Source organism: Oncorhynchus gorbuscha, linkage group LG06, assembly GCF_021184085.1.
Source record: "Oncorhynchus gorbuscha isolate QuinsamMale2020 ecotype Even-year linkage group LG06, OgorEven_v1.0, whole genome shotgun sequence".
Classification (NCBI taxonomy): Eukaryota; Metazoa; Chordata; class Actinopteri; order Salmoniformes; family Salmonidae; genus Oncorhynchus; species Oncorhynchus gorbuscha.
In genome coordinates, this window is record NC_060178.1 from 3979646 (window position 1) to 4004670 (window position 25025).

Here is a 25025-nt window from a genome sequence, read left to right on the forward strand (position 1 = left end):
CACCCACTCACTTCCTCTGACACACACAGACACACCCTCTCACCCACTCACTTCCTCTGACACACACAGACACACCCTCTCACTTCCTCTGACACACAGACACACCCTCTCACTTCCTCTGACACACCCTCTCACTTCCTCTGACACACACAGACACACCCTCTCACCCACTCACTTCCTCTGACACACACAGACACACCCTCTCACTTCCTCACACTGACACCCAGAGAACATTAGCGTCGTAGCTCTTATTGCGGGACTCTGAAACAACTGAATTGAGCCACATTTATTGTCAACCTACTATGTGTATTGAACATTGTTCCAGAGGAAAAACCAATACTTGCGTGGATGTTTTGGAGTCTGATAAGTCTCAGGACGTTAGGAAAAAAATATATTGGTTATTGAGTAGACTGATACCCCATTTCATTACTTCACATTCCAACCTTGTTTAACATTATCTAGTCTAAATATGATATGATTTCACACATTTGAACCTTCTGCATCACTTTCAAAGAGGTACTTTTATTTTGAAAGGCAAACCGCAAATTCCCATATTGTGCTTAATCCTTACTGTGTCTAGCTTCACAACACATACGCCGGTCCGGTCGAGCCTCCCTCGCCAGATGAAGTTAGCTGGCTGCTTATAACGTTATAGCTTTGGGCAACAGGGTTAAGCAGTTAGATAGCTATTTATTTTTGCAAGTTTCTACTGGTCTTTGTTTTCAGGCTGGTTGTATTGGTGCTAGATAAAGCTATCTTAGTACCTATCTAACCAAATAATGCCTTATTAAACCAACCCGATATTGTAAACACATCATTTGTGGCTGATGTTTTCTTGTTTGCAGACTATTTTTTGGACAGTGCTACTGAAATTCATTACACACAACATTCCATAATATAATTTGTGTTATTTTGTCGTGTCAAATTAAAACAATTATTTAACTATTTGACGCGTTAAATAAGCTTTTTTTTTTTTTTTTGTAGCGTTATCAAAATGTTATTTGACATGCAAAGCCCCAAACGGCGTTTCATACATAATCAGTAACAGCTTCCTCACTGCCTGATAGTAGTAGCAAGTAGCAGTAGCAAGTCACAGAGAAATTAATATATCTCTTTCTTTTTTAAAGAGAAATGCCATGGTGTCCAAAGTACAATATAGAAATAGCTCCCCCCCAAAAAAAACCTACAACCCGCGACCAATACATGTTTTACCTGCAAGATAGTTTTCCAAAGTAGCCCCAAAATTCAGGAAAATATCTGACATGGCAACCCTACAGACGGCTGTGTGTGACATCACGCATTCAGTAAGGCTCAACCAATCAGGCGACACGGTTCTGTTTCGAATTTACCACCCTCCTTCTACTGAAGGACATTTTGTGGTCGGGAGACAGACAGGTTTACATTCTCAGCCTGTCTGATGTAGGATATGAAATCTGACACCATTTGAAGCTGGGCTGTCCCTCATTCCATTTCATTTGCTCTTCCGACTGGGAATCGATAGTTTTTTAAATTTTATTTATTTTAACCATTAACTTTTGACTGAACCTTACCTCACAGCCAATGAGGTTAGGGGTTTGGGGTTTTAGGCTGGGTTTCTGTACAGCACTTTGAGATATCAGCTGATGTACGAAGGGCTTTATAAATACATTTGATTTGAATGACAAAGCACATGCCTGCAATCCTTATATCATAGCGCCCGCAGGAGAGTGGTATCGTCACTTTCAGAGATCGATTTATAGCCAACTTGATTAAAGTAATCTAAAATAATTCATAGATTTTTAAAAACAAAACAAAAAACACTTTGTCATAGACGGACAAGATGAATGTGAGATGAAAAGTGTGTTCCAATCTTATTATGACTATACAATTTGTTGGCACCTTCAAGTCGTGCACATATTCTTCAGACAAAAGAAACACCTACTCAGAGAGAGAGAAAGATTGGACACACCTACTCAGAGAGAGAGAGAAAGATTGGACACACCTACTCAGAGAGAGAGAGAAAGATTGGACACACCTACTCAGAGAGAGAGAGAGAGAAAGATTGGACACACCTACTCAGAGAGAGAGAGAGAGAAAGATTGGACACACCTACTCAGAGAGAGAGAGAGAGAGAGAGAGATTGGACACACCTACTCAGAGAGAGAGAGAGAGAGAAAGATTGGACACACCTACTCAGAGAGAGAGAGAGAGAGAGAGATTGGACACACCTACTCAGAGAGAAGAGAACTAAACTCAGCAAAAAAAGGACCCTGTCTTTAAAAAGTGATTAGTAAAAATCCAAATAACTTCACAGATTGTCATTGTAAAGGGTTTGAACACTGTTTCCCAATGCTTGTTTAATGAATCATAAACTATTAATGAACATGCACCTGTGGAACGGTCGTTAAGACACTAACAGCTTACAGACGGTAGGCAATTAAGGTCACAGTTATGAAAACTTAGGACACTAAAGAGACCTTTCTACCGACTCTGATTAACACCAAAAGAAAGATGCCCAGGGTCCCTGCTCATCTGCGTGAACGTGCCTTAGGCATGCTGCAAAGAGGCATGAGGACTGCAGATGTGGCCAGGGCAATAAATTGCAATGTCCGTACTGTGAGACGCCTAAGACAGCGTTGCAGGGAGACAGGACGGACAGCTGATCGCCCTCGCAGTGGCAGACCACATGTAACAACACCTGCACAGAATCGGTACATCCGAACATCACACCAGCAGGACAGATACAGGATGGCAACAACAACTGACCGAGTTACACCAGGAATGCACAATCCCTCCATCACTGCTCAGACTGTCCACAATAGGCTGAGAGAGGCTGGACTCAGGTCTTGTAGGCCTGTTGTAAGGCAGGTCCTCACCAGACATCACCGGCTACAACGTCGCCTATGGGCACAAACCCACCGTCGCTGGACCAGACAGGACTGGCAGAAAGTGCTCTTCACTGACGAGTCGCGGTTTTGTCTCCCCAGGGGTGATGGTCGGATTCGCGCTCATCGTCGAAGGAATGAGCATTACGCCGAGGCCTGTACTCTGGAGCGGGATCGATTTGGAGGTGGAGGGTCCGTCATGGTCTGGGGTGGTGTCACAGCATTATCGGACTGAGCTTGTTGTCATTGCAGGCAATCTCAATGCTGTGCGTTCCAGGGAAGATATCCTTCTCCCTCATGTGGTACCCTTCCTGCAGGCTCATCCTGACATGACCCTTCAGAATGACAATGCCACCAGACATACTGCTCGTTCTGTGTGTGATTTCCTGCAAGACAGGAATGTCAGTGTTCTGCCATGGCCAGTGAAGAGACCGGATCTCAATCCCATTGAGCACATCTGGGACCTGTTGGATCGGAGGGTGAGGGCTAGGGCCATTCCCCCCAGAAATGTCCAGGAACTTGCAGGTGCCTTGGTGGAAGAGTGAGGTAACATCTCACAGTACAAACAGGCAAATCCGGTGCAGTAAATGAGGAGGAGATGCACTGCAGTACTTAATGCAGCTGGTGGCCACACCAGATACTGACTTTCTTTTGATTTTGACACCCCACTATGTTCAGGGACACATTATTCCATTTCTGTTAGTCACATGTCTGTGGAACTTTTTCAGTTTATGTCTCAGTTGTTGAATCTTGTTCTGTTCATACAAATATTTACACATGTTAAGTTTGCTGAAAATAAACGCAGTTGACAGTTAGGATGATAGGACGTTTCTTTGGTTGTTGCTGAGTTTACATAATTATCAAAAAGCCGTTGCAATTGATATGCATTGGGAGCTCATTTAAATATTGCTATAGTTAGTGTAAATGCTATCAAAAATGAATTCTCAAGGAACCTGAGTTGGGGCAGTCTGGATTTCAGGAAGTTTGTTTTGTGTTAATAGTTTTGGGTTCTAGAGCGAGGGGGAAAGAAAAATAATCTATCTCGGAAACAGTAAAAGGCATCAAAATCACCATCTCTTAAAATAAAACGTATTATTATTACAATCAGTCAAGAACAGAAACATAAACAGTTATAAAAATCCTTATGTACATGTTCCTTATCCCCTTACACTGTGCATACTGGTTGGTTATCACTGCATTGTCGGAACAAAACCATCACTCCATATATCTTATGTACATGTTCCTTAAAATAAAAGTAGTTTTGGAATTGTTATTATTACTGGTTGGTTAATGCCGAGAAGCACAAGCATGCTGCTCTGTACCATCACTCAGAACAGAAACATAATGACAGTAGTTTTGGAATTGTTAGTTAGATTACTGGTTGGTTATCACTGCATTGTCGGAACTAGAAGCACAAGCATGCTGCTCTGTACCATCACTCATTCATATATCCTTATGTACATGTTCCTTATCCCCTTACACTGTGTATAAGACAGTAGTTTTGGAATTGTTAGTTAGATTACTGGTTGGTTATCACTGCATTGTCGGAACTAGAAGCACAAGCATTTCGCTACACTCGCATTAACATCTGCTAACCACGTGTATGTGACAAATAAAATTTGCTTTGATTTGATTTGAAAAAGCACCTTGATTCAAACACCCACAGACTGTATAGTATACAGTACAAACACCCACAGACTATATAGTATACAGTACAAACACCCACAGTCTGTATAGTATACAGTACAAACACCCACAGACTGTATAGTATACAGTACAAACACCCACAGACTGTATAGTGTACAGTACAAACACCCACAGTCTGTATAGTATACAGTACAAACACCCACAGACTGTATAGTATACAGTACAAACAGGCTGATTCAGCCCCTCAGACGCCCAGACTGTATAGTATACAGTACAAACACCCACAGACTATATAGTATACAGTACAAACACCCACAGTCTGTATAGTATACAGTACAAACACCCACAGACTGTATAGTATACAGTACAAACACCCACAGACTGTATAGTATACAGTACAAACACCCACAGACTGTATAGTATACAGTACAAACACCCACAGACTGTATAGTAAACAGTACAAACACCCACAGTCTGTATAGTATACAGTACACACACCCACAGACTGTATAGTATACAGTCAAACACCCACAGACTGTATAGTATACAGTACACACACCCACAGACTGTATAGTATACAGTACACACACCCACAGACTGTATAGTATACAGTACACACACCCACAGACTGTATAGTATACAGTACACACACCCACAGACTGTATAGTATACAGTACACACACCCACAGACTGTATAGTATACAGTACACACACCCACAGACTGTATAGTATACAGTCAAACACCCACAGACTGTATAGTATACAGTCACACACCCACAGACTGTATAGTATACAGTCAAACACCCACAGACTGTATAGTATACAGTACACACACCCAGACTGTATAGTATACAGTACACACACCCAGACTGTATAGTATACAGTACAAACACCCACAGACTGTATAGTATACAGTACATTCAGACACCCCAGACTGTATAGTATACAGTACAAACAGGTTGATTCAGACACCCACAGACTGTATAGTATACAGTACAAACAGGTTGATTCAGACACCCACAGACTGTATAGTATACAGTACAAACAGGTTGATTCAGACACCCACAGACTGTATAGTATACAGTACAAACACCCACAGACTGTATAGTATACAGTACAAACAGGTTGATTCAACCCCTCAAACACCCACAGACATGATTAGACTGTATAGCCATGTTTTTGAGGCCGAAGAGGCCATAGCATACTGTCACTTGGTTGTCGTTGTCTCGGTTTAATTTAACCAGTCAACATTTTGGACTCATTCAAGGGTTTTCTTTGTTTTTCCTATTTTCTACATTTGTAGAATACTAGTGAAGACATCTAAAGTATGAAATAACACATATGGAATCATGTAGTAACCCAAAAAGTGGTAAACAAATCCAAATCTATTTAATTTCAGATTCTTCAAAGTAGCCACCCTTTGCCTTGACAGTTTTACACACTCATTGTGTGGCATTCTCTTAACCAGCTTCATGAAGTAGTCACCTGGAATGGGTTTCAATTAACAGCTGTGCCTTGTTAAAAGTTAATTTGTGGAATTTCTTTCCTTCTTATTGCGTTTGAGCCAATCAGATGTGTTGTGACAAGGTAGGGGTGGTATATACAGAAGACAGCCCTATTTGGTAAAAGACCAAGTCCATATTTTGGCAAGAACAGCTCAAATAAGCAAAGAAGAAGCAACAGTCCATCATTACTTTAAGACATGAAGGTCAGTCAATCCCTAAAATAGTGTAGTTTCAGTAAATGCAGAAAATTTCAAGAACTTAGAAAGTTTCTTCAATTGCAGTTGCAAAAACCATCTAGCGATATGATGAAACTCTCTCTCACGAGGACCGCTACAGGAATGGAAGACCCAGAATTACCTCTGCTGCAAAGGATACCAGCCTCAGTTACCAGCCTCAGAAATTGTAGCCCAAATAAATGCTTCAGAGTTCAAGTAACAGACACATCTCAACATCAACTCTTCAGAGCAGACTGCATGAAATCAGGCCTTCATGGTTGAATTGCTGCAAAGAAACCACTACTAAAGGACACCAATAAGAAGAAGAGACATGCTTGGGTCAAGAAACACGAGCAATGGACATTAGACCGGTGGAAATCTGTCCTTTGGTCTGATGAGTCCAAATTTCCCACCGTGAAGCATGGAGGAGGTGGTGTGATGTCTTTGAGAGACGCAGAGTAGGTAAACGGATGATCTCTGCATGTGTGGTTCCCACCGTGAAGCATGGAGGAGGTGGTGTGATGTCTTTGAGAGACGCAGAGTAGGTAAACGGATGATCTCTGCATGTGTGGTTCCCACCGTGAAGCATGGAGGAGGTGGTGTGATGTCTTTGAGAGACGCAGAGTAGGTGAACGGATGATCTCTGCATGTGTGGTTCCCACCGTGAAGCATGGAGGAGGTGGTGTGATGGTGCACACCTACAGGCTGTGTAAGGGCTATTTGACCAAGAAGGAGAACGATGGAGTGCTGCATCAGATGTCCTGACCTCCATAATCACCCGACCTCAATCCAATTGAGATGGTTTGGGATGAGTTGGACCGCAGAGTGAAGAAAAAGCATACGTGGGAACTCCTTCAAGACTGTTGGAAAAAGCATTCCAGGTGAAGCTGGTTGAGAGAATGCCAAGAGTGTGCAACGCTGTCATCAAGGCAAAGGGTGGATACTTTGAAGAATCTCAAATCTAAAATATATTTGGATTTGTTTTAACACTGTTTTTGGTCACTACATGATTCCATGTGTTATTTCATAGTTTTGATGTCTTCACTATTATTCTACAAATGTAGAAAATAGTAACAAAAATAAAGGGAAAAACTCTTGAATGAGTTGGTGTGTACAAATATTTCACTGCCACTGTATACACCTATCAACAGCACGGTAGAATAGCCCTTGATCATGACTCGGTTCAATTACATTTAGCCTTGACCGAGTTCTCAACAACCGGGTAATGTGGTTTTCTGTGGAAATGGAAAGAGAGCCTTCCCCTCATTGTCCTCTTAACTCCTCCTCCACGTGTACTGGATTGGTTGAACAGTGCAGAAGAGAACCTCCGACAGTTTTTTTCCCCTTCTCGTCAAGACCAGAATATAGAGGGGTGGGGGGGATCTTGTGTCAGACCATTATGTAGAGGGGGGAATCTAGTGTCAGACCATTATGTAGAGGGGGGATCTAGTGTCAGACCATTATGTAGAGGGGGGGAATCTAGTGTCAGACCATTATGTAGAGGGGGGGTCTAGTGTCAGACCATTATGTAGAGGGGGGAATCTAGTGTCAGACCAGTATGTAGAGGGGGGGGGGAATCTAGTGTCAGACCATTATGTAGAGGGGGGGGGGGGGGGGATCTAGTGTCAGACCAGTATGTAGAGGGGGGATCTAGTGTCAGACCAGTATGTAGAGGGGGGGGGGATCTAGTGTCAGACCAGTATGTAGAGGGGGGGGGGATCTAGTGTCAGACCATTATGTAGGGGGGAAATCTAGTGTCAGACCATTATGTAGAGGGGGGATCTAGTGTCAGACCATTATGTAGAGGGGGGATCTAGTGTCAGACCAGTATGTAGAGGGGGGTCTAGTGTCAGACCATTATGTAGAGGGGGGAATCTAGTGTCAGACCAGTATGTAGAGGGGGGGAATCTAGTGTCAGACCATTATGTAGAGGGGGGGGAATCTAGTGTCAGACCATTATGTAGAGGGGGGTCTAGTGTCAGACCAGTATGTAGAGGGGGGGTCTAGTGTCAGACCAGTATGTAGAGGGGGGGAATCTAGTGTCAGACCATTATGTAGGGGGGGGAATCTAGTGTCAGACCATTATGTAGAGGGGGGGGGTCTAGTGTCAGACCATTATGTAGGGGGGGGGGTCTAGTGTCAGACCATTATGTAGAGGGGGGGGGGGTCTAGTGTCAGACCATTATGTAGAGGGGGGGGGTCTAGTGTCAGACCATTATGTAGAGGGGGAATCTAGTGTCAGACCATTATGTAGAGGGGGGGGTCTAGTGTCAGACCAGTATGGAGAGGGGGGGAATCTAGTGTCAGACCAGTATGTAGAGGGGGGATCTAGTGTCAGACCATTATGTAGAGGGGGGAATCTAGTGTCAGACCATTATGTAGAGGGGGGGGGGTCTAGTGTCAGACCAGTATGTAGAGGGGGGGGGGTCTAGTGTCAGACCAGTATGTAGAGGGGGGTCTAGTGTCAGACCAGTATGTAGAGGTGGGGGGAATCTAGTGTCAGACCAGTATGTAGAGGGGGGGGAATCTAGTGTCAGACCAGTATGTAGAGGGGGGGTCTAGTGTCAGACCATTATGTAGAGGGGGGGAATCTAGTGTCAGACCAGTATGTAGAGGGGGGGGTCTAGTGTCAGACCATTATGTAGAGGGGGGGGATCTAGTGTCAGACCATTATGTAGAGGGGGGTCTAGTGTCAGACCATTATGTAGAGGGGGGGGGGTCGTGTCAGACCAGTATGTAGAGGGGGGGGAATCTAGTGTCAGACCATTATGTAGAGGGGGGATCTAGTGTCAGACCAGTATGTAGAGGGGGGAATCTAGTGTCAGACCATTATGTAGAGGGGGGGATCTAGTGTCAGACCAGTATGTAGAGGGGGGGGAATCTAGTGTCAGACCATTATGTAGAGGGGGGATCTAGTGTCAGACCAGTATGTAGAGGGGGGGGAATCTAGTGTCAGACCATTATGTAGAGGGGGGAATCTAGTGTCAGACCATTATGTAGAGGGGGGTCTAGTGTCAGACCAGTATGTAGAGGGGGGTGGGGGGAATCTAGTGTCAGACCATTATGTAGAGGGGGGGGATCTAGTGTCAGACCAGTATGTAGAGGGGGGTGGGGGAATCTAGTGTCAGACCATTATGTAGAGGGGGGGTCTAGTGTCAGACCAGTATGTAGAGGGGGGATCTAGTGTCAGACCATTATGTAGAGGGGGGTCTAGTGTCAGACCATTATGTAGAGGGGGGGGGGTCTAGTGTCAGACCAGTATGTAGAGGGGGGGGAAATCGTAGGATGGAGGCTCCATAGCTGTATGGATCTGTAACTACTACAGTGTAGTTTAGTAGGATGGAGGCTGTATGGATCTGTAACTACTACAGTGTAGTTTAGTAGGATGGAGGCTCCATAGCTGTATGGATCTGTAACTACTAGTGTAGTTTAGTAGGATGGAGGCTGTATAGATCTGTAACTACTACAGTGTAGTTTAGTAGGATGGAGGCTGTATGGGTCTGTAACTGCTACAGTGTAGTTTAGTAGGATGGAGGCTGTATGGGTCTGTAACTACTACAGTGTAGTTTAGTAGGATGGAGGCTGTATGGATCTGTAACTACTACAGTGTAGCTTAGTAGGATGGAGGCTGTATGGGTCTGTAACTACTACAGTGTAGTTTAGTAGGATGGAGGCTGTATGGATCTGTAACTACTACAGTGTAGTTTAGTAGGATGGAGGCTGTATGGATCTGTAACTACTACAGTGTAGTTTAGTAGGAAGGAGGCTCCATAGCTGTATGGATCTGTAACTACTACAGTGTAGTTTAGTAGGATGGAGGCTGTATGGATCTGTAACTGCTACAGTGTAGTTTAGTAGGATGGAGGCTGTATGGATCTGTAACTACTACAGTGTAGTTTAGTAGGATGGAGGCTCCATAGCTGTATGGATCTGTAACTACTACAGTGTAGTTTAGTAGGATGGAGGCTGTATGGGTCTGTAACTGCTAGTGTAGTTTAGTAGGATGGAGGCTGTATGGGTCTGTAACTACTACAGTGTAGTTTAGTAGGATGGAGGCTGTATGGATCTGTAACTACTACAGTGTAGTTTAGTAGGATGGAGGCTGTATGGATCTGTAACTACTACAGTGTAGTTTAGTAGGATGGAGGCTGTATGGATCTGTAACTACTACAGTGTAGTTTAGTAGGATAGAGGCTGTATGGGTCTGTAACTGCTACAGTGTAGTTTAGTAGGATGGAGGCTGTATGGGTCTGTAACTACTACAGTGTAGTTTAGTAGGATGGAGGCTGTATAGATATGTAACTACTACAGTGTAGTTTAGTAGGATGGAGGCTGTATGGGTCTGTAACTGCTACAGTGTAGTTTAGTAGGATGGAGGCTGTATGGGTCTGTAACTACTACAGTGTAGTTTAGTAGGATGGAGGCTGTATGGACCTGTGACTACTACAGTGTAGTTTAGTAGGATGGAGGCTGTATGGATCTGTAACTACTACAGTGTAGTTTAGTAGGATGGAGGCTGTATAGATATGTAACTACTACAGTGTAGTTTAGTAGGATGGAGGCTGTATTGGTCTGTAACTGCTACAGTGTAGTTTAGTAGGATGGAGGCTGTATGGGTCTGTAACTACTACAGTGTAGTTTAGTAGGATGGAGGCTGTATGGACCTGTGACTACTACAGTGTAGTTTAGTAGGATGGAGGCTGTATGGATCTGTAACTACTACAGTGTAGTTTAGTAGGATGGAGGCTGTATAGATATGTAACTACTACAGTGTAGTTTAGTAGGATGGAGGCTGTATGGGTCTGTAACTGCTACAGTGTAGTTTAGTAGGATGGAGGCTGTATGGGTCTGTAACTACTACAGTGTAGTTTAGTAGGATGGAGGCTGTATGGACCTGTAACTACTACAGTGTAGTTTAGTAGGATGGAGGCTGTATGGACCTGTGACTACTACAGTGTAGTTTAGTAGGATGGAGGCTGTATGGGTCTGTAAATACTACAGTGTATATTTTTATTGTAAAGATTTCTTCTCGCTGATGAAAGATAAGGTCCACGTTACAAAGAGTCGTATCGCAAAGCAATGGCCGACGTTTCCAAAAAGTAAAAACGCAGTGTTGTGTCGTGCGCCATTCGTCGGGCAGAGCTAAGCACTGGAAACTGTAGGGAGACCTGCAGTGTGAGAGCCAGGTAGACCCAAAGGGACCAGTCAGAAAGCCTCTGTGGTGATATTGGCATCGTTCAATAGAAGAAACAGACACAGAACACTGATGCATATCAAGCAACAAGTGTCTTTTAAATAGCATGAATCATAGAATTACTAAAGAAATATCATATACAATGACTCCACCAACAATAAAAAAAGGAAAGAAATACTAACCGTGAACACAGGAAGTGAAGAGAGGGGACTACTAGAACTTACACAGGAAGGGAAGAGAGGGGACTACCAGAACTTACACAGGAAGGGGAGAGAGGGGACTACCAGAACTTACACAGGAAGGGAAGAGAGGGGACTACCAGAACTTACACAGGAAGGGAAGAGAGGGGACTACCAGAACTTACACAGGAAGGGAAGAGAGGGGACTACTAGAACTTACACACCACTGGTGTCCCCCAGGGCTCTGTTCTAGGCCCTCTCCTATTCTCGCTATACACCAAGTCACTTGGCTCTGTCATAACCTCACATGGTCTCTCCTATCATTGCTATGCAGACGACACACAATTAATCTTCTCCTTTCCCCCTTCTGATGACCAGGTGGCGAATCGCATCTCTGCATGTCTGGCAGACATATCAGTGTGGATGACGGATCACCACCTCAAGCTGAACCTCGGCAAGACGGAGCTGCTCTTCCTCCCGGGGAAGGACTGCCCGTTCCATGATCTCGCCATCACGGTTGACAACTCCATTGTGTCCTCCTCCCAGAGCGCTAAGAACCTTGGCGTGATCCTGGACAACACCCTGTCGTTCTCAACCAACATCAAGGCGGTGGCCCGTTCCTGTAGGTTCATGCTCTACAACATCCGCAGAGTACGACCCTGCCTCACACAGGAAGCGGTGCAGGTCCTAATCCAGGCACTTGTCATCTCCCGTCTGGATTACTGCAACTCGCTGTTGGCTGGGCTCCCTGCCTGTGCCATTAAACCCCTTCAACTCATCCAGAACGCCGCAGCCCGTCTGGTGTTCAACCTCTCAAGTTCTCTCACGTCACCCCGCTCCTCCGTTCTCTCCACTGGCTTCCAGTTGAAGCTCGCATCCGCTACAAGACCATGGTGCTTGCCTACGGAGCTGTGAGGGGAACGGCACCTCGGTACCTCCAGGCTCTGATCAGGCCCTACACCCAAACAAGGGCACTGCGTTCATCCACCTCTGGCCTGCTCGCCTCCCTACCACTGAGGAAGTACAGTTCCCGCTCAGCCCAGTCAAACTGTTCGCTGCTCTGGCCCCCAATGGTGGAACAAACACCCTCACGACGCCAGGACAGCGGAGTCAATCACCACCTTCCGGAGACACCTGAAACCCCACCTCTTTAAGGAATACCTAGGATAGGTTAAGTAATCCTTCTCACCCCCCCTTTAAGATTTAGATGCACTATTGTAAAGTGACTGTTCCACTGGATGTCATAAGGTGAATGCACCAATTTGTAAGTCGCTCTGGATAAGAGCGTAAGTTCTGGACTACCAGAACTTACACAGGAAGGGGAGAGAGGGGACTACCAGAACTTACACAGGAAGTGAAGAGAGGGGACTACCAGAACTTACACAGGAAGTGAAGAGAGGGGACTACCAGAACTTACACAGGAAGGGGAGAGAGGGGACTACCAGAACTTACACAGGAAGGGAAGAGAGGGGACTACCAGAACTTACACAGGAAGGGAAGAGAAGAGAGAGGACTACCAGAACTTACACAGGAAGGGGAGAGAGGGGACAACCAGAACTTACACAGGAAGGGGAGAGAGGGGACTACCAGAACTTACACAGGAAGGGAAGAGAAGAGAGAGGACTACCAGAACTTACACAGGAAGGGGAGAGAGGGGACAACCAGAACTTACACAGGAAGGGAAGAGAAGAGAGAGGACTACCAGAACTTACACAGGAAGGGGAGAGAGGGGACAACCAGAACTTACACAGGAAGTGAAGAGAGGGGACTACCAGAACTTACACAGGAAGGGGAGAGAGGGGACTACCAGAACTTACACAGGAAGTGAAGAGAGGGGACTACCAGAACTTACACAGGAAGGGGAGAGAGGGGACTACCAGAACTTACACAGGAAGGGGAGAGAGGGGACTACCAGAACTTACACAGGAAGTGAAGAGAGGGGACTACCAGAACTTACACAGGAAGGGGAGAGAGGGGACTACCAGAACTTACACAGGAAGGGAAGAGAGGGGACTACCAGAACTTACACAGGAAGGGGAGAGAGGGGACTACCAGAACTTACACAGGAAGGGAAGAGAGGGGACTACCAGAACTTACACAGGAAGGGGAGAGAGGGGACTACCATAACTTACACAGGAAGGGGAGAGAGGGGACTACCAGAACTTACACAGGAAGTGAAGAGAGGGGACTACCAGAACTAACACAGGAAGGGGAGAGAGGGGACTACCAGAACTTACACAGGAAGTGAAGAGAGGGGACTACCAGAACTTACACAGGAAGTGAAGAGAGGGGACTACAAGAACTTACACAGGAAGTGAAGAGAGGGGACTACCAGAACTTACACAGGAAGTGAAGAGAGGGGACTACAAGAACTTACACAGGAAGTGAAGAGAGGGGACTACCAGAACTTACACAGGAAGGGGAGAGAGGGGACTACCAGAACTTACACAGGAAGTGAAGAGAGGGGACTACCAGAACTTACACAGGAAGTGAAGAGAGGGGACTACCAGAACTTACACAGGAAGGGAAGAGAGGGGACTACCAGAACTTACACAGGAAGTGAAGAGAGGGGACTACCAGAACTTACACAGGAAGTGAAGAGAGGGGACTACAAGAACTTACACAGGAAGTGAAGAGAGGGGACTACCAGAACTTACACAGGAAGGGGAGAGAGGGGACTACCAGAACTTACACAGGAAGTGAAGAGAGGGGACTACCAGAACTTACACAGGAAGTGAAGAGAGGGGACTACCAGAACTTACACAGGAAGGGAAGAGAGGGGACTACCAGAACTTACACAGGAAGTGAAGAGAGGGGACTACCAGAACTTACACAGGAAGTGAAGAGAGGGGACTACCAGAACTTACACAGGAAGTGAAGAGAGGGGACTACCAGAACTTACACAGGAAGGGAAGGGGAGAGAGGGGACTACCAGAACTTACACAGGAAGTGAAGAGAGGGGACTACCAGAACTTACACAGGAAGTGAAGAGAGGGGACTACCAGAACTTACACAGGAAGTGAAGAGAGGGGACTACCGGAACTTACACAGGAAGGGAAGAGAGGGGACTAATACTTTAGGATGGCATAATAGGAGCGTTGACTTCAGGAAACCAACCTCACCATGGTCCATTCCACGGGGTCAATCTGAGCCAAGCTCTACTGTGTTCTCCTGGTTCCACATCCAGCATAGTTGCTAAACGGACAATGTGAAAATATAAAAATCAGAGCCAGCACAGTATGGTTCAGGATGACCCTACAGGATGACCCTATAGGATGGACCCTATAGGATGACCCTACAGGATGACCCTATAAGATGACCCTACAGGATGACCCTATAGGATGACCCTATAGGATGACCCTACAGGATGACCCTATCAGGCATACGATGCTGCCGTCAGACATTCAACAGTCACGTTGAGCAACAATTCACCCACAAGGACACAGCGGGGTGACTACAGATCCACCGCAGACGAGAGGCTGTGTAAAAGGAGAGTACCACTTCTTCCCGATTCGGCTCACGTGGAGCCTCAGACCCTGGACCAGTGCCTCACAAAACACACGTGACCCGTCGTCCTGAATGGTCGTACCCAGTCGTGTTATAGAAAATCCCGTTTTTAAAAATGTAAAAATAAATAAAAATCGTCACTTCAAGGAGTGAGTGTTACAGAACCCATCTCCAAAGCTAAGCATTTAAAAAGTCCGTTTTATTCCATACGTTTGTGAATAGTGAGAAAGAACGAGTCGACGATGCACCTTCATTTAATATAATAGGACACTGAATTTAAATCATATTATGTCTTCCTTATCCCCCAAAATGGACACATGGCGGCTATTTCAACACTATTTTACCAGACAATACAGCATGGTATTTCTTACGTGAAAACAACTACAAGATGAACTCGGCAGGGAAAATCAGGTTTCCTCAGCTAAATAGAGATGAGAGAGGAGCACAAACCAGACAACCCACAGTAGTATATAACCAGCCATCATTCCACTCCTCAACCACCGTAGTGGATCTATAACCAGCCCGTGTATAGCCTGGGTACCAGTCAGTTTGTGTCATCATTCCACTCCTCAACCACCGTAGTGGATCTATAACCAGCCCGTGTATAGCCTGGGTACCAGTCAGTTTGTGCCATCATTCCACTCCTCAACCACCGTAGTGGATCTATAACCAGCCCGTGTATAGCCTGGGTGCCAGTCAGTTTGTGTCATCATTCCACTCCTCAACCACCGTAGTGGATCTATAACCAGCCCGTGTATAGCCTGGGTGCCAGTCAGTTTGTGCCATCATTCCACTCCTCAACCACTGTAGTGGATCTATAACCAGCCCGTGTATAGCCTGGGTGCCAGTCAGTTTGTGCCATCATTCCACTCCTCAACCACCGTAGTGGACCTATAACCAGCCCGTGTATAGCCTGGGTGCCAGTCAGTTTGTGCCATCATTCCACTCCTCAACCACAGTAGTGGACCTATAACCAGCCCGTGTATAGCCTGGGTGCCAGTCAGTTTGTGCCATCATTCCACTCCTCAACCACTTATTGTTTGGTCATGACGAGGAGTGGGATGACGACACAAATAGACTAGGTATCCAGGCTAGCCTGTGTAATCCTAGCGACAACAATAACATGTAGAGGGGGGGGGGACGAAGAAATGCTTTTAAAAAACAGCACACATTGATCTAACATAACTTAAAAAGCATCATAAATAATACCTTGAAAATAATTAAAAATACAATAGAATTTGACCACAGAATGTTTGACAGAAAATACAATCCACAGTGAAAACGACAAAAACAGAAAAAAAAACCGGACAGATTCTCTTTTGGCGTCGAAGCCGAAGTAAAAACACGCGTTTTGAGACAAGAAATAATGCCGTTGACGGGGGAAACATTGAAATAAAAACAGTGAAAACGAAGTACAAAAAGGTCATATATAATATCATCAAAATGGGGAGAACATGAAGAGGCTGTCTTTTTTTTTTTTTTTTTTTTTTAAAAGCTCCGGTAATCCACAGAAGAAGAAAACAAAAAAAAATCAATTGAAGTTACTCATCATCATCAGGATTTTGTTTACAGTAACATTTAAAATAGATATTTTTTTCCTCTCTGTACATAGCACTGTTTCTTTCCCTTTTAGTTTTCTATTTACAAAACAAAACTCCGGTTTCTATTTTCTCCCTCCAGTTGTTTTTCCCCACAGTTCTGTACGGACAGGAGCCTCTTCCCTTCAGTCTAGTGAGATCACGTCTGGTATGGAGCCATATATGACTGTCGCCGCTGCGTTCGACCTGCTGTCCCTTTCCCGATCCCTCTCTCTCAAACTACTTGACGACACCAGACTGGAGCTGCTACCGCTGTTGCTGCCCCCGTTGGCTGCTGCCAGGGCGCTGCTCACACCGCCGGGGGTCCCTGATTGGTCCAGGAACATCTGGGAGGAGCTATAGGGCAAGAAGCGGTTCAGGAGCAAGTCGTGGTCATCGGAGGCTGAGGCCGCCGCAGCTGCGGCCATCACCATGTTGTAGTGCTACAGAGAGAGAGAGAGAGAGAGGAGGGAGGGTCACCACCATGTTGTAATGCTACAGAGAGAGAGAGGAGGGAGGGTCATCACCATGTTGTAATGCTACAGAGAGAGAGAGAGAGAGGAGGGAGGGTCATCACCATGTTGTAATGCTACAGAGAGAGAGAGAGGAGGGAGGGTCATCACCATGTTGTAATGCTACAGAGAGAGAGAGAGGAGGGAGGGTCATCACCATGTTGTAATGCTACAGAGAGAGAGAGAGAGAGGAGGGAGGGTCATCACCATGTTGTAATGCTACAGAGAGAGAGAGAGAGAGAGAGAGGAGGGAGGGTCATCACCATGTTGTAATGCTACAGAGAGAGAGAGAGAGAGAGGAGGGAGGGCCATCACCATGTTGTAATGCTACAGAGAGAGAGAGAGGAGGGAGGGTCATCACCATGTTGTAATGCTACAGAGAGAGAGAGGAGGGAGGGTCATCACCATGTTGTAATGCTACAGAGAGAGAGAGAGAGGAGGGAGGGTCATCACCATGTTGTAATGCTACAGAGAGAGAGAGAGAGAGAGGAGGGAGGGTCATCACCATGTTGTAATGCTACAGAGAGAGAGAGAGGAGGGAGGGTCATCACCATGTTGTAATGCTACAGAGAGAGAGAGAGGAGGGAGGGTCATCACCATGTTGTAATGCTACAGAGAGAGAGAAGAGGGAGGGTCATCACCATGTTGTAATGCTACAGAGAGAGAGAGAGAGGAGGGAGGGTCATCACCATGTTGTAATGCTACAGAGAGAGAGAGAGAGAGGAGGGAGGGCCATCACCATGTTGTAATGCTACAGAGAGAGAGAGAGGAGGGAGGGTCATCACCATGTTGTAATGCTACAGAGAGAGAGAGAGAGAGGAGGGAGGGTCACCACCATGTTGTAATGCTACAGAGAGAGAGAGGAGGGAGGGTCATCACCATGTTGTAATGCTACAGAGAGAGAGAGAGAGGAGGGAGGGTCATCACCATGTTGTAATGCTACAGAGAGAGAGAGAGAGAGGAGGGAGGGTCACCACCATGTTGTAATGCTACAGAGAGAGAGAGAGAGGAGGGAGGGTCATCACCATGTTGTAATGCTACAGAGAGAGAGAGAGAGAGGAGGGAGGGTCATCACCATGTTGTAATGCTACAGAGAGAGAGAGAGAGGAGGGAGGGTCATCACCATGTTGTAATGCTACAGAGAGAGAGAGAGAGAGAGAGAGGAGAGAGGGTCATCACCATGTTGTAATGCTACAGAGAGAGAGAGAGGAGGGAGGGTCATCACCATGTTGTAATGCTACAGAGAGAGAGAGAGGAGGGTCAAATAAATCACAATTATTTATTAAGACATTTTATTTACATCAACAGTTACAGCAACGTGGGGCCGACCGCAACGAGCAGAAGCAACGTGGGGCAGACCGCAACGAGCAGAAGCAACGTGGGGCCGACCGCAACGAGCAGAAGCAACGTGGGGCGGACCGCAACGAGCAGAAGCAACGTGGGGCGGACCGCAACGAGCAGAAGCAACGTGGGGCGGACCGCAACGAGCAGAAGCAACGTGGGGCAGACCTCAACGAGCAGAAGCAACGTGGGGCAGACCGCAACGAGCAGAAGCAACGTGGGGCGGACCGCAACGAGCAGAAGCAACGTGGGGCAGACCGCAACGAGCAGAAGCAACGTGGGCCGGACCGCAACGAGTAGAAGCAACGTGGGCCGGACCGCAACGAGCAGAAGCAACGTGGGCCGGACCGCAACGAGCAGAAGCAACGTGGGCCGGACCGCAACGAGCAGAAGCAACGTGGGCCGGACCGCAACGAGCCGAAGCAACCTGGGGCGGACCGCAACGAGCAGAAGCAACATGGGGCGGACCGCAACGAGCAGAAGCAACGTGGGGCAGACCGCAACGAGCAGAAGCAACGTGGGGCGGACCGCAACGTGCAGAAGCAACGTGGGCCGGACCGCAATGAGCAGAAGCAACGTGGAGCAGAAGCAACGTGGGGCAGACCACAACGAGCAGAAGCAACGTGGGCCGGACCGCGATGAGCAGAAGCAACGTGGGCCGGAACGCAACGAGCAGAAGCAACGTGGGGCGGACCGCAACGAGCAGAAGCAACGTGGGGCGGACCGTAACGAGCAAAGCACGTGGGGGCGGACCGCAACGAGCAGAAGCAACGTGGGCCGGACCGCAACGAGCAGAAGCAATTTTTTAAAGAGCTCCAGAGAAGAAAGCAGACTGGCCGCACCAGGACCAGCTGTAGAAGTGACTAAAAGCAGATCCTGTTCTACAATGGCTGTCTCCCAGTGTGTTGTCTGGTTCTATCTTGTGAAGTCATTACCTGATGGTTCTATCTTGTGAAGTCATTACCTGATGGTTCTATCTTGTGAAGTCATTACCTGATGGTTCTATCTTGTGAAGTCATTACCTGATGGTTCTATCTTGTGAAGTCATTACCTGATGGTTCTATCTTGTGAAGTCGTTACCTGATGGTTCTATCTTGTGAAGTCGTTACCTGATGGTTCTATCTTGTGAAGTCATTACCTGATGGTTGTCTCCCTGGAGGAATGAGAAGAAGTTGAGGTCCAGGTCATTAGGGGTGTGGTAGTAGTGGCTGTAGTCCTGTATGAGGGGGGGTGGAGGGGGATGTAGCTGGTCTCAACAGGAGGCATGCTGGGAGCTCTGGCCACCGGAGATACCTGGCTGTGGAGGTTCAACACGCTGTAGGGAGAAGACGACGATGAAGAAGATTACGCATTGAACAAAATGTCCAACGGAAATTAGTGTTCTCAAATTTATCTCAACTCCTCAAAACACAAAACTGGGGTCCTGCTAACCCCAGTTCAAGGGGTTAGCAGGACGCGACATCAGAGGTGACGTACCCCTTGCTGATAGGCGGTGAGGCAGGGGACAAGGAGGAGGAGGAGGGACAGGGTCTCTTGAGAGGAGGCTCATCGTCCAGATCGTCGTCTGAAGAGCTGTCCAGAGTCAGATCAATCACCACCACCTTATTGGTACTGCTGTGGGATGAGCTGTTCCTGTGGGGCTCCGATTCTACTGTCCGACGCGACTCTGCAAGAGGGTGAATCCTTCTGTCAATCCATCTACAATAACACAAAAAGACTGTGTGCATGCATTGAGTGCTATGAAACTTCAAAGTGGTTTGAAACTAAGGCAGTGGGGTCGTCGAGCCTGTTTCCCGGAGAGCCAACCAGTACTGAATTTGGACTCCCAGAGCTAGCACACAGCAAGGATAAGATAAACAAACTTTTAAAACGAGTCCTTTTTTGGCTAGCCACAGCACTCATCTAGCTAGCTAGCGGTTTCGTTTTCTAGCCACAGCACTCATCTAGCTAGCTAGCTGTTTAGTTTTCTAGCCACAGCACTCATCTAGCTAGCTAGCTGTTTAGTTTTCTAGCCACAGCACTCATCTAGCTAGCTAGCTGTTTCGTTTTCTAGCCTCAGCAGTCAACTAGCTAGGTAGCCTCAGCAGTCAACTAGCTAGGTAGCGTCAGCAGTCAACTAGCTAGGTAGCCACAGCAGTCAACTAGCTAGGTAGCCACAGCAGTCAACTAGCTAGGTAGCCTCCGCAGTCATCTAGCTAGGTAGCCTCCGCAGTCAACTAGCTAGGTAGCCTCAGCAGTCATCTAGCTAGGTAGCCTCAGCAGTCATCTAGCTAGGTAGCCTCAGCAGTCAACTAGCTAGGTAACCACAGCAGTCAACTAGCTAGGTAGCCACAGCAGTCAACTAGCTAGGTAGCCACAGCAGTCAACTAGCTAGGTAGCCTCAGCAGTCAACTAGCTAGCTAGCTGTTTAGTTTTCTAGCCTCAGCAGTCAACTAGCTAGGTAGCCACAGCGGTCAACTAGCTAGCTAGCTATTTCATTTTCTAGCCTCAGCAGTCAACTAGCTAGGTAGCCACACCAGTCAACTAGCTAGGTAGCCACAGCAGTCAACTAGCTAGGTAGCCACAGCAGTCAACTAGCTAGGTAGCCTCAGCAGTCAACTAGCTAGCTAGCTGTTTAGTTTTCTAGCCTCAGCAGTCAACTAGCTAGGTAGCCACAGCGGTCAACTAGCTAGCTAGCTGTTTCATTTTCTAGCCTCAGCAGTCAACTAGCTAGGTAGCCACACCAGTCAACTCGCTAGCTAGCTGTTTCGTTTTCTAGCCTCAGCAGTCAACTAGCTAGGTAGCCTCAGCAGTCAACTAGCTAGGTAGCCACAGCAGTCAACTAGCTAGGTAGCCACAGCAGTCACCTAGCTAGCTAGCCACAGCAGTCACCTAGCTAGGTAGCCTCAGCAGTCACCTAGCTAGGTAGCCTCAGCAGTCATCTAGCTAGGTAGCCTCAGCAGTCAACTAGCTAGGTAGCCTCCGCAGTCAACTAGCTAGGTAGCCTCAGCAGTCAACTAGCTAGGGTAGCCTCAGCAGTCAACTAGCTAGGTAACCACAGCAGTCATCTAGCTAGGTAGCCTCAGCAGTCATCTAGCTAGGTAGCCTCAGCAGTCAACTAGCTAGGTAACCACAGCAGTCAACTAGCTAGGTAGCCACAGCAGTCAACTAGCTAGGTAGCCACAGCAGTCAACTAGCTAGGTAGCCTCAGCAGTCAACTAGCTAGCTAGCTGTTTAGTTTTCTAGCCTCAGCAGTCAACTAGCTAGGTAGCCACAGCGGTCAACTAGCTAGCTAGCTATTTCATTTTCTAGCCTCAGCAGTCAACTAGCTAGGTAGCCACACCAGTCAACTAGCTAGGTAGCCACAGCAGTCAACTAGCTAGGTAGCCACAGCAGTCAACTAGCTAGGTAGCCTCAGCAGTCAACTAGCTAGCTAGCTGTTTAGTTTTCTAGCCTCAGCACTCATCTAGCTAGCTAGCTGTTTAGTTTTCTAGCCACAGCAGTCAACTAGCTAGGTAGCCTCAGCAGTCATCTAGCTAGCTAGCCACAGCAGTCATCTAGCTAGCTAGCCTCAGCAGTCAACTAGCTAGCTAGCTGTTTAGTTTTCTAGCCACAGCACTCATCTAGCTAGCTAGCTGTTTAGTTTTCTAGCCACAGCACTCATCTAGCTAGCTAGCTGTTTCGTTTTCTAGCCTCAGCAGTCAACTAGCTAGGTAGCCTCAGCAGTCAACTAGCTAGGTAGCGTCAGCAGTCAACTAGCTAGGTAGCCACAGCAGTCAACTAGCTAGGTAGCCTCCGCAGTCATCTAGCTAGGTAGCCTCCGCAGTCAACTAGCTAGGTAGCCTCAGCAGTCATCTAGCTAGGTAGCCTCAGCAGTCATCTAGCTAGGTAGCCTCAGCAGTCAACTAGCTAGGTAACCACAGCAGTCAACTAGCTAGGTAGCCACAGCAGTCAACTAGCTAGGTAGCCACAGCAGTCAACTAGCTAGGTAGCCTCAGCAGTCAACTAGCTAGCTAGCTGTTTAGTTTTCTAGCCTCAGCAGTCAACTAGCTAGGTAGCCACAGCGGTCAACTAGCTAGCTAGCTATTTCATTTTCTAGCCTCAGCAGTCAACTAGCTAGGTAGCCACACCAGTCAACTAGCTAGGTAGCCACAGCAGTCAACTAGCTAGGTAGCCACAGCAGTCAACTAGCTAGGTAGCCTCAGCAGTCAACTAGCTAGCTAGCTGTTTAGTTTTCTAGCCTCAGCAGTCAACTAGCTAGGTAGCCACAGCGGTCAACTAGCTAGCTAGCTGTTTCATTTTCTAGCCTCAGCAGTCAACTAGCTAGGTAGCCACACCAGTCAACTCGCTAGCTAGCTGTTTCGTTTTCTAGCCTCAGCAGTCAACTAGCTAGGTAGCCTCAGCAGTCAACTAGCTAGGTAGCCACAGCAGTCAACTAGCTAGGTAGCCACAGCAGTCAACTAGCTAGGTAGCCACAGCAGTCACCTAGCTAGCTAGCCACAGCAGTCACCTAGCTAGGTAGCCTCAGCAGTCACCTAGCTAGGTAGCCTCAGCAGTCATCTAGCTAGGTAGCCTCAGCAGTCAACTAGCTAGGTAGCCTCCGCAGTCATCTAGCTAGGTAGCCTCAGCAGTCAACTAGCTAGGGTAGCCTCAGCAGTCAACTAGCTAGGTAACCACAGCAGTCATCTAGCTAGGTAGCCTCAGCAGTCATCTAGCTAGGTAGCCTCAGCAGTCAACTAGCTAGGTAACCACAGCAGTCAACTAGCTAGGTAGCCACAGCAGTCAACTAGCTAGGTAGCCACAGCAGTCAACTAGCTAGGTAGCCTCAGCAGTCAACTAGCTAGCTAGCTGTTTAGTTTTCTAGCCTCAGCAGTCAACTAGCTAGGTAGCCACAGCGGTCAACTAGCTAGCTAGCTATTTCATTTTCTAGCCTCAGCAGTCAACTAGCTAGGTAGCCACAGCAGTCAACTAGCTAGGTAGCCACAGCAGTCAACTAGCTAGGTAGCCACAGCAGTCAACTAGCTAGGTAGCCTCAGCAGTCAACTAGCTAGCTAGCTGTTTAGTTTTCTAGCCTCAGCACTCATCTAGCTAGGTAGCCTCAGCAGTCAACTAGCTAGGTAGCCACAGCAGTCAACTAGCTAGGTAGCCACAGCAGTCACCTAGCTAGCTAGCCACAGCAGTCACCTAGCTAGGTAGCCTCAGCAGTCACCTAGCTAGGTAGTCTCAGCAGTCATCTAGCTAGGTAGCCTCAGCAGTCAACTAGCTAGGTAGCCTCCGCAGTCATCTAGCTAGGTAGCCTCAGCAGTCAACTAGCTAGGGTAGCCTCAGCAGTCAACTAGCTAGGTAACCACAGCAGTCATCTAGCTAGGTAGCCACAGCAGTCAACTAGCTAGGTAGCCTCAGCAGTCATCTAGCTAGGTAGCCACAGCAGTCATCTAGCTAGGTAGCCACAGCAGTCAACTAGCTAGCTAGCTGTTTCGTTTTCTAGCCTCAGCAGTCATCTAGCTAGGTAGCCACAGCAGTCATCTAGCTAGGTAGCCACAGCAGTCAACTAGCTAGCTAGCTGTTTCGTTTTCTAGCCTCAGCAGTCAACTAGCTAGGTAACCACAGCAGTCAACTAGCTAGGTAACCACAGCAGTCAACTAGCTAGCTAGCTGTTTCGTTTTCTAGCCTCAGCAGTCAACTAGCTAGGTAGCCACAGCAGTCAACTAGCTAGGTAGCCTCAGCAGTCATCTAGCTAGGTAGCCTCAGCAGTCAACTAGCTAGGTAGCCACAGCAGTCAACTAGCTAGGTAGCCACGGCAGTCATCTAGCTAGGTAGCCTCGGCAGTCATCTAGCTAGGTAGCCACAGCAGTCAACTAGCTAGGTAGCCACAGCAGTCAACTAGCTAGGTAGCCACAGCGGTCAACTAGCTAGGTAGCCTCAGCAGTCAACTAGCTAGGTAGCCTCAGCAGTCAACTAGCTAGGTAGCCTCAGCAGTCATCTAGCTAGCTAGTTGTTTCGTTTTCTAGCCTCAGCAGTCAACTAGCTAGGTAGCCTCATCAGTCAACTAGCTAGGTAGCCACAGCAGTCAACTAGCTAGGTAGCCTCAGCAGTCAACTAGCTAGGTAGCTGTTTTGTTTTCTAGCCACAGCAGTCAACTAGCTAGCTAGCTGTTTCGTTTTCTAGCCTCAGCAGTCAACTAGCATGGTAGCCTCAGCAGTCATCTACCTAGCTAGCTGTTTAGTTTTCTAGCCACAGCAATCAACTAGCTAGGTAGCCACAGCAGTCAACTAGCTAGGTAGCCACACCAGTCAACTAGCTAGGTAGCCACAGCAGTCAACTAGCTAGGTAGCCACAGCAGTCAACTAGCTAGCTAGCTGTTTCGTTTTCTAGACTCAGCAGTCAACTAGCTAGGTAGCCTCAGCAGTCATATAGCTAGGTAGCCTCAGCAGTCATCTAGCTAGGGTAGCCTCAGCAGTCATCTAGCTAGGTAGCCACAGCAGTCATCTAGCTAGGTAGCCTC

General features: G+C 47.2%; 1 pseudogene; it reads right to left on the reverse strand.

Annotated features, from left to right (window-relative positions):
• Positions 1-15347: 15347 nt before the first annotated feature.
• The window catches only part of LOC124036970, a 55892-nt pseudogene continuing 46214 nt past the window's right edge, over positions 15348-25025 (reverse strand).